The following is a 20,184-nucleotide window of genomic DNA, read 5'->3' as shown; positions in this document are numbered from 1 at the left end:
TCCCACCCGCCCACAAACATTGTCCCCCCCACTGCCCCGACTAGCCCACGCGCGATTCCCCGTTTTCCTAAATGTCACGCCGTCTGGGACATCTCGGTGTCTCGGGAAGGGCTTAACGGTTGGCGCAGCTCCCTCCAGATTCCTTTTTTACAGCATTTCCGCTGATTTCTAGTATGTGATGGATTCCACAAACGCGCTCGGTCCCCCTGGGAATTGAGATCCGAGCGGAAAAGAAAAGCGAGGCAGAAAGGGAACGAGCGTTTTGCCAATGAGATCGGCTGGTTTCGATACCGATTTGCTTGCTTTCGAGGTAACCGCGGCGATGAATGCGGAGAGCAATTCTTTCTTTCTTTCTAGGCTGTGCTGTTTATGTAGGTTGAAAGATACATACATACATACATACATACATACATACATACATACATACATACATACATACATACATACATATATATATATATATATATATATATATTGGGAACTCTGCATCTTTTTTGGGGGGGAGTCTGGGGCATATGGGAACTCTGCATCTTTTTTGGGGGGGGGAGTCGTGGGGCGAGCGTGGGACTGCGTGACACTATAGAAAGTGGGAGGAAGAGCAAAGTGACTCAGATGGTTTGTTTGTCCTTTCACTTGGGCTCCCCTCCTCCTCCTCCTCCCCCCCCATTTTCAGTACTGACGTGATATTGGCAGGACTTGTAGCGAAAGATATTTGTCTGTGTTCACTGACTGTAACAAAAGCTGGGGCACTGGATTCCGAGATAGTTTTAACGGTTCTCTCACACACTCTCTTTCTCTCTCAAAGAAATTTATTTAATTATTTTTAAAGAGAGAACTAGAGAAAATTCTGGCAGTCTTAGATCATAGCGTCAAAGCAAATCCTTACTTTGCACGCACCTTGCTAGCATGTATAAATATAAATACAGATATATAGGAAGAGAACAGAATAGAATAACAGAACTGGAAGGGACCTTGGAGGTCTTCTAGTCCAACCCTCTGCTCGGGCAGGAAATCCTATGCCATTTCAGACAAATGGTTGTCCAATTTCTTCTTAAAAACTTCCAGTGTTGGAGCCTTCACTACTTCTGGAGGCAAGTTGTTCCACTATATGGGACAAGGTTGTTACAATAGAATGACCAGAGTCATGCTTTGAGCTAAGTCTTTACTCATGATATATTGAGTAAATTGCAACAAGTTCTCGCATTTGGGATTGTAAACTGTGGCTTATAGAAGAAAAACAGCTAGGTTCATACAAGAGGCTAAGGCCGCTAAGCCCAAAGCACAATAGGCTACCATTATTATTACATAGTGGAGGGCAGAATTTAAATAGATTGCCCTCACAGTTATACTCCTTGTTCCTGCATTTTTTTTTAAAAAAAAATCCAGGCTTAATGAAAATAGCCTCTGTTTGAAAATGGCTTCAAGATAAACTAATGGTTAACTTTAAAATGGCCCTCTGATCAATAATTCATTAAGCTGCAATAAGTGTAGAAGGTTCTCTTTGACTTACATAAACAAGCCTGCGTATCTTCTGATTTTCTTGATTTGCAATGTAATTTGGATTATAAAATATATAACCTGTGCTCCAAAGGAACTCCATCTGGGCTGCCAATAATCAATTAACCAATTTCAGTAGCCCAATAGCAACTCTCATTAGAATGATAATGTGAAATTGCTGGCAGTAATTCTTAAAAGCTTGCACCCAAGTTACACCATTCAGCGTCTGCTTGGAAGCAGGTAAAAAAAAGGAGCCGGTTACAATTTCCAGAGAAGGAAACTATTTCAAAATCTCCTTTGTTCCTAAAGAACAGAAGACCTCAGAGCCTGAACTGAAAGGAATTTTGGAAGCTGAACCATATTTGCAGGAACATTTATATCAAAAAGGTAATTCCCACAAAACTGACTTGAGACCTGCTAAAACAGGAGCAGTCAATCCTCTGTCCTGCAACACATATGGATACTTTCCTTGGTATTTGTTAGGTTGTTTGCTCCACTTGGTCTTAGGGTGTTTTAATTTTTTTTTTAAATAAAAATGAAAAGCTGAGTAATTCAAGCACTGTTTATTTCTAGCAATGGCCTTGAGCCCTGCTGGGTTGCTTAGAAAATAGCTTTGGTAGGGAAAAGAAACATACTATAATAATCAGTAGCATTTGTGGGAAGCTCCTTAAAGTAGCTGCAGCTTTGTGGGGAGGGGGTAGTATGTGTGGCTTTGTGGCATGGGAAAATATGGATTAAGGGAAAGTTATTCCTGACAACATATATGCCCACATGCATTGTAAAACATTTTTTTTATTTTTAATATCTTTTTACTTGATCCTAATTGACTTTTGTAATTTGGGGCACTAAGGAACATCCTAGAAGGCTAAAGACTGAATATTTTGTGGCTGGCCATGCTTGTGAGAATCCCTGCAACATTCAGAAATGTATTGTGGATTGAACATTGGTTTTGCATTAGGAAAATGTGGATTGAGGGCACAGTCATCTTTTAAACCATAGTGTATACTGCATGAGATGTTGAATATATTTTTCTAAGTTATCGAAGAAAAAACATTTCCTAATCTAAAAAAAATATCAAACTTTGTTCTCAGAAAATAAACAATTGCCTGATTTAATTGGTTGATACTGTATTCTACTTTCACAAATTAATGCTTGAAATTAAATGCCTCAAAGCCATGCTATAGAAGTGGAAAGGGTCTATTCTTATTTATGTAGTACTCCTATAATCGTCTGAAGACATTTTTATTAAAATCATCTTGATGACTTCGTTTGCTTGCTAGAGAGATTCAAGGTTCTGATTCTTTAACAAGCTTGTTTAAGTTGAATTTACATATGCAGAACAGTGGATTATGTCAAATAGGATTATTGGTAAATCTTATTTGAACCCTGTTCAATATAATTCTTTTCAATATTTTGGAATATATTAAGATAATAGTTAATATATTTTTTCTTTTTCATTTTTCTGAAAAAATAGGCAAAAATGGGAAGATTTTTTTCCCCCAAAAAACTATTGATTCCCCCCTCCCCGTTTTTTCTTGAGAATGATGCTTTCTATAACTTCATCTGCACTGATATAATTTTAGCTGTCTACTCACTTCTGTCTCTGAATACAAGACTGAAAATAATAACATCTGCAAACTCTGTCATAATTCTCAATAAAGACTAATGCAGTAGAGATGTTAATAGAATCTGTAGAAATTATCTTTAATGTAAGTTGTCTTAATGTTAAACTTATAATAATTTCATGGGCTGTCCATATAGTTTTGACAGCAGTATATAAAAATGGTTTACACCTTCCTTTTTAAAGGATATTTGTACCAATCTTCTAACAATGGTAAAATATAATAGAAAAGTGGTATGGAAAAATGATTCAGATATAAAATGAGGCACTGGTGAGGGATGGACAAAGCAGAAAATTAATGGGCATCTAGAAATGAAATTTTTAAGCTGGAAAAAATCTATTCCGCATGCTGAAGTTTTTATATGATTTCTGCACCCTTTCCTTTAATTGTGCCTGGTGCCCTCCTTACCCTAAAGTTCCAATTGTATTCCTTATTGATCAAGAGAAAAATCTGTTTGGATCCTGGGATTTTTAAATATACATTTCCTCAGCTTTGTTTTGATTTTCATTAAATTCTGTATTCTCTCTCACGGCAGCTTGCAGACTTGCTAAGATATCCATATGTTCCTTAGCAGTTCTGCCATATGTAGAAAACTATTTGGGGCCAAGCCAATCATCTATTTAGTTTGGTATTTTTCAGATTAGCTGGAAGAGTCTCAAGCAAACGATTAAATCAGAGAGCTTTTGCAAAGCATATGCCACTGCTTAGTCATCCTCTAGGTATAAATCTTAAGAACACTTATTTGGTGAATTACACAGCATCGATCATATAACACTACTTTTGTATGCCTGATAATTTATAAAAGCATACAAGACCCAAATGCCAATTGTGATAAAGAATAGATCTCATTTTCATTTTTAAATCATTTTCCCATTTAGTCTATTGATTTCTATAATGTATATCACAGTGGCATTTTTAATATTCTCTTGCGCTCTGTAGAGCTGGAATGTATTTGAAGGTTAACTGCAGCTTTTCCTTATTCCTTCTCATGGCCTCTACATTGTTAGGCTGCTGCTGCTGCTTTCTTTTTATACAAAGCTATTTTGTGTCCTTTTTGCAGAGAAATATACAACAAAATATTTTTTTATGAATTCTATGTTCTCTTTCCTTCTGGTGAGCTTTCCGTGAACCTTTTAACTATCTTACTAATTTCTACAGTGCGAATAATACTTTTAGTGCTGAGGAGATAAAGTGCACTGAATTCATAATTTGTACTGACTATATAGAAAGGCCTGGAAGTGGGAGTGGGGGTGTCATTTGCTTTTGACTCTAAACCTGACCCTAGTGATTTCCTCCAACTGGATTTTAAATTGCAGATTTCCTGTTGCATCTGTCCTGATTTTCGTTGGATGTGCTGGATTTTATCTGGAAATAAATGATCAACACATCTGGAGCATACTAGAGTAGTTTGGGAGATGCTGAATTTGGTTCTCTGCCCAATGAAACTTAATCCACAGTAAAATGGGCAGCCTTGACAGACACCCTTTTTAGTTAATATTACAGTAAATGTTCTTTCCAGTGAAGATTAGTGACAGAACAATGTAATTTAAACACAAACTGTAACAATGACTTAGTCAAAGGATTCAATTCAGCAATCGGCAACCATGGCATATGCTGCCTTGGGCTGCCATCTCTTTCTCCCCCTCCACAAGGCATATAATATGGTCAGAGCTGGTGTCGTCCTTCTTGTCTGAACTCTGCTGAAGGGCTAACTCATCCCTTGAAAAATGGTTCTCAATAAAAGTCACAAAATAATTGCCCATTTGCATTTTATGTGGAGTCCAAACACTGCAAAAAAACTCTATATTTTTACAGAGAATCCCTCTGACATTATTAAAGCTATTTTGTGTGTGCCTTTAAGTCAATATTGACTTCTGGTGACTGCTTGGATAGTTTTCTCGCCAAGATTTCAGAAGACGTTTGCCATTGCCTTCGTCCAGGAGCTGAGAAAAAGGGACTGGCCTAAGGTCACCCAGCTTTCTTTGTGCCCAAGGTAGGATTAGAACTCATAGTCTCCCATTTTATAGCTTAGTGCCTTAACCACTGTACACCACAGTAATTCTCAAAGGTGAAATACCTGTCTTAAAAAAAAATCTAAACTACCAGAGTACTTGATTTTTGTAGTGGCCTAATGTGATTACTCTTACTCTAATGTGTTTACATTACTCTAATGCATTTCCCTCTTTATTTATTTTTTTTATACACACACACACATACACCAAAAATTAAACAGGTTTAAGTTGAAGGAGGGGCCAGTATAACTATAATGACAAGGTTTTGTTTCAGAGTTCTCTGTGAACCAACCCAGTGGGAGCAAGTTTTGAGTTGATAGCTTTGGAGAATGGTTTTAGCAGCATTGTTGATCTTGCTTGGGATTGTGCCATGGGAAAGATGCAGTTTATCACTGCATGACGGAAGAATTGAGAATAGACATGTTGAGAATAAGCATGGGCACACATGCTTAAGTTATGTTTGGAAACGGGTAGAGTAGAACTCCATATTTTTGCTCTTGGTAATAGCCAATGGTGAATTTTTCTTTCCTTAGTGCTGGAGGTAATGAAAAAGACCAGCGAGGAGCAATATACTGCATCAAAAAAATAATCTGGTTTAAATAACATGGTAATCTAGATTTTCTTAACCCATCATTTTGAAATAAACTGCAAGTGATCGGCTAAGTTAGTCCAAACAAACCATATATTAGTGCTCATGGGAAGCAAACTGCTGGGGTTAGAAAACCATGGCTTTGAGCAAGCAACCACAAAATGGTTGTTTGCTCTATCTTTATCTCTGTGCTATATCTAGTGGTTTTCTGTATTTGTTTTTCAGACCAGATCTGGTAGCCTTACTTTTAGTGTAATCATGTCCTACAAATTGCAGTGTCAAACAATGTTTCTCAACCTTAACTTTAAGATATGATGGCTGCATGTTAGCTGGAGAATTTTGGGAGTTGAAGTCTACCTTTCTTACAGTTGCTAAGGTTGAGAAACTCTGGTATAAAGTACATTCAGGAGAAATATTTTCCAAAGTAAATGATATTACAATTGCAGCCTGTTGAAAAGAAGTCATCTAATTCTCTTTTTTCTCAAAGTTCTTTAATTCTCAAAGTTTGCCTCTTATTGGGGTTACTATTACTGGAAAATTCAATTTATTTTACTACAATTGCGCTAGTAATTCTCCTTAGCATGGAGATTAGCATATAGCCTCATTGTATAACATATTTTTTCCCTAGCAGACAGAAAGTTGGCTGCTGTTGATAGTTGGATTATAAATAACTTTGGGGGTGGGGAGGAAAAAACACTGATATCCAAATTAAGATATAGTAGCGTGTTTTAAGAAAAAGAAAGCATTGACAATTATGGAACAATCATGCATGTTCTAAGCACATGTGATTTATTTTAAACATTTGACCACATAAAGCCAGATATACTGTATCTTGCCTCTCTTTTTGTCTATGTTAATAACCGTAGTGAAGGACAATTTTGCCGACCTCTGAAGATTCCGGGCCAAACTTTAGTTGTAAGATAGGAGGAACATGTTAATGAGTATTTTTGTCTTGAGGAGCCTGGGAATTTTTATTTTCAAAGCCAGTGCTGTGGTATTTTTGGGAGTATTTTGTAGAGGAGTGGCTTTATAATGCAGTGGTGTGAATACCAAATGCAATGCTTTCCCCTGGAAGGGTGCTTTGGCTTCCTCTGTTGCCAAGTTTGCAACAATGACAAAAGTCAGTGGGGAGCAGGTTATTATTCATTTCATTTAAAAATAGCTCAACGTATTAGAAGGACCTCTATTTTAATAGAAATAGTACTTCAGTATTAATAAATTCCTCCTATCACTTCTTTGTTAAACACTGAATAATAGATTTGCAATAAAGTATGCATGTTATTGTCTGTTAATGTACTGAATTTATACATAATGAAGATGATTATCTACAGATGGATCCAGATTTGGAATCTTTTCTTATGTTTATTTGGTAGTAATTTATTCTGAGCTGAATGGCACACCTAGGTAAGGATTCTGGCAAGTCTAACTTCCAAAATGTAAGGTGGCATCTGCAGCCATAGAATTTAGCAGGATGGAAGTTGAGCTCTCTTGGCCCCAAGCCAAACATTTAGAAGAGGCCACCCACCCCATCATTAGTCATATTTAAAGAGTTAGGTGTGAGTGAGCAGGCCTATTTGGGTGTCTGGAGCTTGGACTCATGTGTTGTTCTGAGGGATGCATGGCACCTGCGTGGGGGGGACTCAGTGTTAGTTTTTTTTGGGGGGGAGGTGAGGTGGGCAGAGCAGTGTTGACAGTTGCTACTAGATCTTGGCTGCAGGAATCTGAACCACCATTAGATGCAGCAGAGTTAGAATTTTCTGTATGTCATTGTTGTCATAAGAATACACTGCTGATCAGAAACATAGACTATGGAAAGAAGGAAATTTTGTTGTAATTTTAGAGAGGGTAAGATATCAGTGTATGTACTTGTAATTGCTGTTAGGATCAGAAGCTGCTTCTTTATAATCTCTCTTTATCCTATCCCATCCCATCCCATCATTCTCTATTTCTTTCTTTGCATTTTTCCTTTACTTATTATTTTTCTTTACTTTCCTTTTTATTTTAAAATGTGAAATGTTTTTTTAAAGTTTCTTTAATAAAATTTTTAGAAGAGGATGCACTGCTGCTTATATGTTCACCCATAGCCCAGTTCTACCAGCTGCCTAGACCAAGATTTAGGTTCCTGTCTGAGTGCACAAAGGTTCCAAAACCAAGTTTGTTTTAATGACTGAAGTCCAAGTGGGCTTCCCTTTATCTGCAAACCACAAGGTAGCCACCATTCCTTGATTATATTTGTGACACTGGATTTGGAATATGTAATATAATTGCCACGCACATTACATATTTTTTGTGTGTTTTTTATGTTTATGTTTTTAAAATAACTCTGAACTTGGATGTATATATATGGAAGATTGAACTATGAACAACTCTACCTTACAAAAGATATATAGAAGTACTTGTAAGAGAGATGCAAATTCAGGAAGTATCCCTAAAGAATTATTATTTCACATTTCCAATACTCCTTAACTTTCTGTGTTTCTGCTATGGTAAGAGTTAGTAGGTCTGTTTAAAAAACTGTGTGATGAAATGGTTACAATATCTCTTCTGAAAAAAGTTGGCCTAGTTAAAGAATAGCAAAATACAATATGAGAACAGGAAGGAATCTGTAGCAATTATGTATATCATCAAACTGTGATGCATGGATATAACTGTTAAGTCACCTTAAGAGGAGGTAAGGTTGGAACTAGACTAACAATGGAGAAACATTGTTCTCTTTAAAGACCAATTCATTTGGCTATAGCGATTAATTTAGCTGTAGCAGAATGAGTCATATCTTATTGCTTCCACAGTTATGAGCTGTGGATTTGCTGGGTACACAGTGCCTCTCCTGAAAAGTATCAGTTGGAAACATCTGTTTGAACATATCTGCACATTTAAGCATAGAACAACTCAAAGAAGTACTGCAAGATCGAAAGGCATGGAGGGAACCTGGCCCCTAGAACCACCAAGAGTTAGATATGACTGAATGGATAACATTATCCTCATTGACACATAACAGTTTTCTCAGTGTGGTATTTTCCAGATGCATTCTTGCTGCATCCTCTATGATTTCCAATCAATATTCAGGCTGTTGTCCAGCACATCTGAAATGGGAATGTGAATGTGAAGAATCTAGTTTTATAGAAATATCAGAAAAAATATTTCAAATAAATAATGGATTGTACTGGGATTGTCAGAATAATGCTTTCATAATGGAACAATTGTTGGGAAACTTCAAATGATTTCAGACACATGAACTAAAATGCCAATCTATTGGAAGAGAATACCTATACCTCAGGGTTTTGCTATGAAGTCCTTGGTTTTCTCTGAGCTTAGTTTTTTGCTTGTGGATATTTCAATACCCAACTAGACAATATCAGTGCTACAGAGTATAGGGTTTGCTGAGTTATTTTCTGCCAGTGTTGGTGGGGATGTGGTTTTCTCCTTGGTAGTTTCTTGATTAGAGTATTGTTTTCTGTTTGTTTTTCTGGTGTTAATCCCTGCTTATCAGGTTGTTGGATATTGGAAAGGATGTGTACTGTTTGTTTCTTAGCTTTTTTATTGTCTCATTTGAATGGTGTGTAAATGTGTTTATTTCTATATGTCTATTGATTTGTCTGATTTGTCTGAGTTTCAAGCTTCCAGGAATTTCCTAGCGGATACACAGACAAACACACACATGCACAGCTGAAGATCAAGGCACACTCCCATGCTGTGAACCTGCTCTTTCAGAGCAATGCAATGCAATCGTCCAAAACAAACTGCATTTACAGTCAAAGCATTTCAAAATGTACAATATTTGGATAAAAACAGATAACAGATCCTTGGGTTAATTTGGAAATGCCCTCAATAGATTTTTTAGAGTAGAACACTATCTCTTACATAAGTGAAAGTGGAGGAGGGGGAGGGGAGAGGGGGAGGGGGAGGGGAACAGCTAAGGACAATGCTATCAAGCTTGTACTCTTGATACTGTTCTGAATGAAACTCTTCTGAATGGCTTGATAAGATTGATAAGGAATAAGGTGAAGGTTGACTGTGAAGTGTTAGTGATATGAAGGGTGTGTATAGAACTTACCTCTTCTTTTAAGAAGATTAATCATTCATCTAGCTGAAGTATCGCTAGTGGGGAAGGCTGTTGCCTCACTGATTGATTTATTGAATTGCAGATAGACATTTGGAATGATTTCTCTTTGTTTTCTCCTATCAACACATCCCAAGCAAACTTTTCTAAACTTTTATTGACTCTTTTTTTTTTTTAATCTAAAATAGTGTTCCTTATCCTTATGTCCTCTGAATGTATGGATAGGCCCATGCTGGCTGAAGATAATGGCAAGTTTAGTTAAATAACTTCTCTTTGGAGGATTCTAAGTCACAGAATTGAGAGGTGTATTTTTTACATGTTGTTTCTGATTAAAGCAAAGGGGAGAAAGGTACTTGTTGATTGTAACTGTTGGTACAATTCTGAGCTTTTTCTTTAGTACATTTCTGATTTTTTTTTTTTTTTTTAGAAAGTGTGTTTGCATGCATTATGGAGCTGGACCGTAGAAAGAAACAAATATCTGAACTGATCAAAAATTTGGCAGTCTTCCACCAGCTTGTCTCAAACTGGAATTCTTTGCATAGCTCACATGCTGAATAAAATTATACACAATCAGATTCTCAAGACAAATTCCATAGCTCCTTTTAGCATTTTATTCAATTTATTTGAATCATAACTATGGTTGACCTATTTTTAACATATATACTTTACATCATCTCTACAGAGAATCTGGCTTTTAGGTGTACATGTGATTATACCAAAGTGATAGGATAACAAAATCCTTAAAAAAAACACTGAATTTCTGACTCTTAGCACATTAAGGGGAAGCTGATGGCAACTGGTTTGAAATGTTGGTCTTCTCTTTGCAGATGTTGCTGATAGGTGAGCTTCAAGCAAACATTTGTTGACTTGAGCCTGCATTCAGAAGTAAACAATACAATTGATGTTCTATAAAGCATTTGTTTTGGCCCTTAAAACTATTCTCTTGGGGATAAGATAAACATGTTTTTCTGAAATACATCCTTTGACCACAGGGACAAATATCTTTTTCTCCAGCCTCCAAAGTTGCTGATTATTATCAAAAATCATTGGGATAGGACCCCGAACAAAGAGCACATGAGAATTATAATATAAGCCCCAAAATATGACTAACATGGAACAAAGACATGAGAAAAAAATCCATGTCATGCTTCTATATGAGACACAGCTGTATCAGTTTACACTGATGCCCTCAGCTGTTGTAAGACTGACTACTCCTGTCCAATCCCAAGTCTGTGTATGATTTGAAATAACATAACATCCTAAAATTACAAGCAAAAATATTGTACCATATAGTACTGTTATATTTTAGAGGACTTCTTTTTTGTTGTTAAATGATTCCAGAGATTATATTTTGTAAATAGCCTGGAACAATTTGAGAGTAAGCTATATATAAATAAAATAATTAAAACTGAAACTAGAGAGAATTCATGATGCTGATTCTTGTTCAATAACTATATGTACTTCATATATACACTTCATTATAGCTGAAGAAGTTTCTTGAATGAGAAGCAAAAAGAAAAAAAACAAAACAAAGTCCCATTGCTTTGTCTTCAAAGAAAAAACAAAACAAGAAAGTCCAGTTGCCTCGTGGAAAAGCATCTTTGGGATATATGCACTTCATTTCCTAAGTGTGGCAAGCTACACATGCCTGAGTTGTGGTACCTCTCCACTTCTCTTCCTATTACAGCAGGAGCTGGAGATCACTTGGTGTGATGTACAGCACTGCCTCTATCATAGCTATTCATTTTTTTTTGATGCCTTCTCAAATTCTGTGAGTTGAAGTCTAAAACATCTGGATAGATGAATAGAATAGAATAGAATAGAATAGAATAGAATAGAATAGAATAGAATAGAATAGAATAGAATAGAAGCTGGAAGGGATCTTGGAGGTCTTCTAGTCCAGCTCCCTCCTCAAGCAGGAGAACAGACAAGTGACTGTCTAGACCAGGGGTGTCAAACTGCTGACCCACGGGCCAGACGTGTCACAATGAAACTGCACTCACCCCATTGCTGGCAATGGTGAAAAAGCTCCGATACGTCATGTGACGTTGCGAGTTTGACATGTCTGGTCTAGACTCTAGCCTCTTCTTAAAAATCTCCAGTGATGGAGTGCCCACAATTTCTGAAAGCAAGCTGGTTAATTGTCCTCAATGTCAGGAAGTTTCTCCTTAATTCCAGGTTGTTTTTCTCTTTGATCAGTTTCCAATCATTGTTTCTTGTCCTGCCCTCGGATGCTTTAGTGTGTGACCTTCTCTTCTTTGTGGCTGGCCCTCAAATACTGGAATCATGTCTCCCCTATTTCTTCTTTTCTTTAGACTAGCCAAACCCAAGTCCTGCAGCTGTTCTTCATATGTTTTAGTCTCCAGGCCTTGGATCATCTTAGTTGCTCTTCTCTGAATTTTTTCCAAACTTTAACATCTTTTTTGTGATATGGTGACCAAAACTGGCTGCAGTATTCCAGGTGTAGTCCTACTACGGTTTTATAAAGTGGTACTAATACTTCGCGTGATCTTGATTCTATGCCTTTGTTTATACAACTCAGGATTGTATTAGCTTTTTTGGCTGCTGCTGCACACTGCTGGCTCATAGTCACGTGATCATCCACTAGGACTCCAAGGTCCCTCTCACAGTTACTGTTTTTAAGCTGAAGTATATTTCATATTTTATAAAGTATATTTCTAGATTCTAAGAAGGGAGAATGAAGGGGGAAAGGAGTAGTAGAAAGAGAACAGAGGGCCCAGGATTGTCCCTTGGTCCTAGTGAAGTATAGATGGACTTTCATCTTTCTGCATAGGTCGTGGCAAAACCACTTTTGTGGATTACTGATTTACAACAAAAATAATAGTTGACTTCTGTGCTAAGCTGGCAAACCAGTTTATTCATCCAATTATCTCAGGAGATGCTTCATTTACTTCTACTGTGCTTTTATAGTTCTGCCACACCCACTCAGATAATTCTTACTTTGTGCTGCCCTTTAGTATTCATTTGAATTTTTGTGGCCCAGATATAGCAGCCATCACTGAAGAAAGAGTTCATATATTGTACTAAGATGTGGTTTGTTATAATTATAGTTTGAAGTTCAGTATAGTTCTTTATTCTTGTAGAGATAGGTGACTTCTAAACTGTTAATTCAATTAAATTAAACCTGAGAAGCTTGATGTTCACAATAAAGTAAAAACAAACCTCCAAATCTTGCATTATAGATTAAGATAAATGTAAATGAATATAATCCCTTTCTCATTTCTGCATATTTTCCCCCCTCATTCTTCCAGTAGTAATAGAATGACATATTATCTTTGGTCAGTCACTATATTATACAGATAAGATCATTAGTGGTAATATGTGCAAATAGAGCATTATACTGTAACAAGAACAAAACTGTAGAATATCAGATCCATGGTTTAAATTGTCTCTTGCTCTGGCAGGAAATTGGAATAGTACTGATATTCCAAATTTTAAAAAACTTTCTTTTTTAAATAGAACATACATGTATTCATGTTTTTGTGAATGGGAGATTGCGGTAATTGAGCACTCAGTTAGCTGAAAATGGCTTTAAAGTTGAAACCATGAGAATCATTTACGGGAAGTAAATTGATTTCCTAGTCTTTTACGGATTCCTGAAAGCACAAATCTATACATTCTCCTTAAATTATGCTTAAAATCAGCATCATCTCCTAAACTTTGACAGTGATGTTTACTAATTCTCATCTTGAAGGCCTGGATCAATTGCCCTAAACAGTAATTTCCATGTATCTTTATTGGGTATGTCAGTAATGCAGTGATTTCAAAATATGAAGCGTTGCCCTTCCTAGGAATTGGAGAGAATTTACAGGACAGGAGGGGAAGAAGAAATAAAGTTCCAGGAAGTGAGAGCTTCTTTTGTCTCAGTGGGGAAATGATATATATCATTAACTTAATTGTGTGGCTATTCATTGGCCTGTACAAAGGCAGAGAATGTTCTCAGCAGTGCTTTTTTTCTAAAAAAAAAAAAAAGGTGCCAGAACTCAAACACGTCATACAAGGTTCCATCCAAAAAAGGTGCCGGAACTCCGTTCTGGGTGTTCTGTGAGAAAAAAAGCCCTGATTCTCGGTCTTCTGATTGCAGCATCTCTTTCTTCACCTTTCTCCTTTTATTCATTTGGCTCATGTTCCTTGGCTCATGTTCCTTCCCTCTTTCGCCCTGTCACTTCTCTGTGCACCAACTTTGCACAGGGAAAGTTTGTTGCAATATACTTCAGCATGTTGAGGTTATTACACATGTATTGATTTAGAGAACACACATCATAAAGTAAGTTTGAATTATTGAATATTCTGCACAAATATACAGTTTAGGTTTGGTTGCTGGTGATGATATATTATAGAGGTTAAAGCAATTTTTGTGAGAAAAATTGGATGATTAAGAGTAATGAGGGCTAGCCAATGACATGCTTGTCAAAATTGATATGCCATGATGTTTTGGATGACATACCAGCATTCACCAACACTTGACAACAACTATTTTCAAAAGCATGCTCATTCTCACACAATTTTTGGAGCTTGTGGAGGATGTGCAAGCATGGAGTTTGGCCTTTTGAGCCTCCAAAATTGCATGAGAATGGGGTGTACCTTCACACAGTTTTTGGAGCCATGGTGGCGCAGTGGTTAGAATGCAGTTTGTGGAGGCGGGGTGGTGCTATGATTAGAATGCAGTGTTGCAGACTAATTCTGCTGACTGCCGGCTACTAGCAGTTCAGCAGTTCAATTCTCACCAGCTGAAGGTTGACTCAGCTTTCCATCCTTCCGAGGTTGGTAAAATTAGAACCTAGATTGTTGGGGGCAATATGCTCACATTTGTAAACCATTTAGAGAGGGCTGTAAAGCACTGTGAAGCGGTATGCAAGTCTAAGTGCTATTACTATTAGATGCTGCAGAGACGGTGGAAGGCTCACATGCCTTGGAGAATGGCATAAAGTGGTGTTTTTGACTGGCAACAGTGGCACTAGGGTTGAAGTCAAGGCCCAAGCTATTCAGAATGGTCTAGGTTGTGGGGAGTGGGGGTGGAATGGAAATTTTCTTCTCTTTGTTTTGGGAGAGGTGACAACCAACAGAATCAAATTAAGCATTTTCTGAATTTTGGGCATGGCAATCCCAAAAGTTCGTCATCACTGGTATAGACCGTAAAGACTATAGAACAATGGTTCTCAACCTTTTTAATGCCATGACCCCCAACCGATTGTAAGTCAAGGACTACTCAACCGGTCGTAAGTTGAAGACTACTCAACTGGTGCAGCACCATTTGCAGAATGGGACTTTTGGTGGGCTCAGCAGGGCAGAGACAACCTGGACAATTCCTATTGGCTTTTGAAAGCCAATAGAATTAGACTCTATTCAAGAGAGTCTATTCTATTGGCTTTCAAAAGCCAATAGAATAAAAGAGAGTAGCACAGCTAAGGAAAAGGGGGGGAAAATGGTGGACTGTGTTGTTTGGCGACCCCCGTGAAATGGTCGTTCGACCCCAAATGGGGTCCCAACCCACAGGTTGAGAACCACTGCTATAGAAAGGTACAGTTTGGTCTAAGTATAGCCTGAATCCAAAGTGGCCAGTTAAGAAAGAACTATGTTGAGGTAGTTTGATTATATGATCGAGGATCAAACTGCAGTAGAAATATATGAAGGAAGAGTGAGGACAGGTCATGAGGAAGGGCAAGACTGAGAAAGTTATGTTTGGATGGAATTGGACAGATTCTCAAAAAAGAGAAAAATCAGGAGATGAAAAAACAAACACATGAAGTAGTAGTTGGACATTATGAAAACAAGGATGGTTCCCAAATATAGAAAGGTATGAATATTGCTGATGTAAACTAACCTTACCTATGATTCTTTTTTCTTATCCCGTGTAATGGATATTTAATGTACATATGTTAATTCACCTGGTAGAAAATATGTCCTTTGGGCAGATTAGAGAATAAGCATGCATACATGTGTGTGTGTAATTGATTTGCAGTTGATTGATTTGTAGTTATACATTAATGTTTAAAAATATATTTAATATAAGAATAGGACACTCTGTCTGGGTTCATTGTAGCTGTTCAGGATTGTAGATGAATTGTATGCAGTGGAAATGGCTTTTGGATTCCTATCTCATTTTTAATCGAAGTTCATAGAATTCAAGGAGATTCACTTTTAGCAAATGCATGGGCACAATTGCATTCTAAATAACACACTTGGCAAATGGATCCTTATATACTAAGGTATTTGCAAATGGTGCTTCAGTCTAATGTTTTTTTTTTTCTGGTGGTAAATGCATTTCGGAAGTGTGGCTCCATTTTGGTCTTTGAGATATATTAGTATTTATTCTTCTACATCATATCATTATAACAGATGCATTTATTATTCAGGAATCAGGGGCATGAAAAACGTGTTGACTTTTAAGTGCTGCTCAGGACAATATTTATAACAGAAAACATGCCCTAAGAATTGCATTAGTCATTAAAAACTCAGTATTGTTTTCTTTTGCCATTTTAATCAGAATCTGGGAGACTTGACTTAGATGCCAACTGTGAATCTCTTTTTAAAATAGTGAATCTTTAAAAACTTTGTTTTAGACCTATGTCATGCAATTCTAGCTATGTTTCCTTGGAATAAGCCTGAATTTAGTAGGAATATCTGAATAGCTTTCATTTGTTGCTACACCTAAGTACAAGAAAACCATACCTATGAAGTATTACTATTCTGAACTAACTGTAAGCTTCCTTGTTTGAGCAAAATTTCATTCTTTTTGCTGATGTGATATCTCGTTCCCTGCCTCTTAATTCTGGGTTTTTAAAAGGATTTCTTTTGACCCACTATCTGCCTGCATATGAATGGACTAAAAATATGTTCATAAAGAACAGCTAGAAGCTACTTCTTCATGGCGCAGGATGGGGGAACAGGCAAAAACAGATGAAAATTTTTAGAAAGCTGGTTTTCAGGTATTCTGCAACATACTCTTGAAGAGTCTTTTCCTCTTTGTAGTTGGTGGTGTTTGGAATTGTATTCTAGCACATGTCTGAAGAGAGTTATGTCAGGGAAGGTTAATTTAGAAAGGATCTACCGTACCATTGATTCTGGTTCAGTTCATAACTGGTATTAAATGTGGTGATAAGAAAGAACCACTTCACAGTTTGCCAAGTGTAGTCTATAAACTAGAGATTTGTACTGATTCCTTTGAACAAATCTGGGTTAACCATTATAGAATAGCATAACATGAACGAAGCCATCAGAAAAATGTTATCAGATTAAATTTCAATTTCCTCTAAGTTCCTGTGGCAAGATCAACAAGTTTTATAAAATGAAATGGAGAAATCTGTTCAGGTTTTAAATTTGCATTTACATTTTTCATGAGGAAGGGGCCAAATTAGTTAGAGATGAAATGTTAGATGGATAAGGGGTATTGATATGGAGTTTTTCCCCTTTTGCATTTTTGAGAGGATTTTGTGGGATCTTTATCTTATTTCAGGATCTCCGCTATGTATTTTAAGTCTTTCCCATTTTAAAATAACAGGAAACCCCATTTCAGCAGAGGTGACTCTGAAGGCTGTAATAGCCCTAGTCTAGAACTTAGGACAAAGTGCAAACTCTGCCAGTTTGTGGTTTATTCCAGAAGCCATAGTTGGGTTTTATATATGATGCTTTTCACAGGGACGAATAACAGATCGGTTACTCTAATCCTTTGAAGTAACCAGAGAGGGCTTTTTATTGCAATATTAACAAACCCACAACAGTCTCGGTCTTCTCAATTGTGAAGTTTCCTTTTCTTGCTGAAAATTTCACAAAATAAATATTTTTAGCTGAATTTTATTTTTTCTTTACTTAGAAATAACTAGTTTTTTGTGAATATGTATGCCTAACCATGTCTGGATTTAAGAAATGAACTTAAATATTCTTAGATCTTTGTTTGATGTGACTAGGATTGCCCAAGAGGCTGAGTCTAACAAGCCATAACTTATCCTGAGATATGAAACTTGTCACCAAATATGGTGACATGTTCATAAATAGTTGCCTCCTGCTCTCAAGCTTTTTTTTTTTTTAATGGAAAATCCCACATTTTTCTTTTCCCCAGAAATAACAATGTAACGACACATTCTAAAGAAACAGCTAGGAACACCACAACATAGAAGAGGGTGGGGAAAACAAGCAAAAGCAGATGTGTCAGAACCATTTAAGACAGATTTCTTGATTTAGGGGGGAAAAGTGTAATGTACAGTAATAGAGTTTTGACTAAGATGGTGAAAATTCAAGTTTGTATCCACTCAGAGTATTCTTGATCAGAGTTCCTCTTTCTCAGCTCAACAGAGTAAATCCTAAGGAAGGCTTCTTCAGCTCCTGAAAGAAAGTGGGATATAAATCTAATAAATAAATATTGCAAATTTTTCTGAAGTCTCCCCTCAAATACTTTTAAAATTTCTTTACATTTCTTATTCAGACTTAACTCTTAAACCTTTGCTAAATTTGTATGTAATGTTTTCCTTGTGGAGCAAAAAAAAACCTGGCTTACATGCTGATCTCCATTGCCTCTGCCATTTTGTCCTTGCAATGAGTCTGTAAGTGGTCAAAACTGAGATTGCTAATTTTACCTAATTCTAATTCTCTGTTGTACTTTAAAAAAAAATCACTACAGGAGATAAGCCATGGGATCTCAGAGTAATTTTCAATATTGGAGATATATTGTTTGGGGGGGGGGAATCAATTTTTTAAAAATTTGTAAATGTAAAAATGTAAATTGAACAGTGTCAAATGGAATTATCACCCTATGCCCTTGTAACTGATGCAACAAAAGGATATTTGCTGCCTTTATCTGTACAGCATTTCGGCAATAAATCTTCCTATGTCCAGTGATATTTGCATTTTTAGTGTTTAAAATTTTCTTTACTCATGTCTCTCTATTATTCATTACCCTGGGCTGCTTTAAAGCCACTGGCAACTTTCTTTTCACAGACCAGTTTAAAAATCCTTATTGCAATATATTGTGATGAAATACAAGCTAGGTTTTATTTCAAGCTTATCAAATATGTAAATTTTGGATTTTTCAAAAATTGTTAATCCTTAAAAAAAAAGATAAAACATGTTTTATGTAAACTGTAGAATGGTATATATGTCTTATATGCACTTAAACTGTATTTGGATTCCATCTCCCAGATAATGTTATCTAGGGGTGTTAAGAAAAGAGGAGTAAATTAATTATAATTATATTCCATCCCTTGGGGGGGGGTTCCTTCAGTAATATCTAAGATTGTTACAGTATGAATAAATGTAGCACAAATTGGAATTTAGAGGATAAATTTAGGCCATGATTTTGTGTGGCTTCTTCTTCAAAGTGGGCCACCATTCTAATTTTTATTTTTAATGTCTTGTTTTTAATGCTGTTTTGCTTAATATATAAAAGTTGATTCTGAAGAAAATTAACTGTGACTCTTACCAATTGCTTGGCTTCTGTGCTCCAACTGAAAATTCTTCCTGGCAGTAGAAACTGCAAGCACTGGAAGTATCCAATATTGCAAAATTTATAGAACTGGACTCAAGTGGCTTTTCAAAATTACCTTCTTTGAAATATTTCTAAAGTAATGTCTCATTCATCAAACTGGCAGGAATTTTTTTAGTCCTTCCCTAGAATTATGACAGTCTCCAGATATGATAGTTTGATTTGGATATAGTGAACAGATATGCTTAATTCTCTGACTAATATGTTGGATATGGCATTAATTATAGTTCTGATTTGTTGCTATTCCTAAAGGAAAGCATTTGTGGCAAATATATATATATGTGTGTGTTTGTGTGCATATACCTCTGAGTCAATGTTGACTCCTGATGACTGCCTGGACAAAGCCTGCAATTTTCTTGGTAATGTTTTGGAAGTGGTTTCCATTGCCTCCTTCCTATGGCCCAGAGAGAGCGACTGGTCCAAAATCACTTGGTTGGCTTCATGCCTAAGGCAGAACTAGAATTTACCATCTCCTATTTTTAGTTTGATACCTTAACCACTACCTCAAACTGATTCTCTCAGATGATTACTAGAGCTAGTACTTCAACCAGTTATTGTAAAATATCAGAACGTTTCAAAAACAGGATGAAATCACTTCCAAAAGAACTCGCTTTCCAGGAATATGGTAGCTTTGAAAAAGGGAATGCCTGAATCAATGATCTTGGAATTCATCTTGAAACTCATTTAATATCGACCGACATGGCGCACCTTGGTGTACCAGGGTTGCCAGACATATGAACACAGAAGGACAATCTTGGCACAAGAAAAGCGAGCACTCCGCAAAGCCAGAGCTGCAAATGTTGAGTTAACAGTGTCTACATTTCTCTGTTCAGTATGTGGCAGAACATTCTGTGCTAACATCGGTCTTATTAGCCACCTATGGACACATCGTTGATGGCCCATAA

The 20,184-nt window shown here is 36.7% G+C and overlaps 1 protein-coding gene across 6 annotated transcripts in view; it reads left to right on the top strand.

Annotated features, from left to right (window-relative positions):
• Positions 1-20,184, top strand: part of LIFR (LIF receptor subunit alpha) — a 106,761-nt gene that overhangs the window by 6,853 nt on the left and 79,724 nt on the right. The window contains exon 1 of one of the 6 annotated variants that reach the window (XM_039347933.1): positions 178-310. The exons of 4 other annotated variants lie outside the window; for them this stretch is intronic. The gene's annotated coding sequence lies outside the window, so the exon portion shown is untranslated. Of the gene's footprint in view, positions 1-177; positions 311-1,864; positions 1,885-20,184 lie in introns of those variants that run through there. One more of the 6 variants, XM_039347935.1, reaches the window with a different exon arrangement.

The sequence above is a fragment of the Crotalus tigris genome, unplaced genomic scaffold (assembly GCF_016545835.1).
Source record: "Crotalus tigris isolate CLP2741 ecotype Arizona unplaced genomic scaffold, ASM1654583v1 scf7180000018103.2265978, whole genome shotgun sequence".
Classification (NCBI taxonomy): domain Eukaryota; kingdom Metazoa; phylum Chordata; class Lepidosauria; order Squamata; family Viperidae; genus Crotalus; species Crotalus tigris.
Note: the sequence above shows the minus strand (reverse complement) of the source record. Positions and strands in the feature narration are given on the sequence as shown.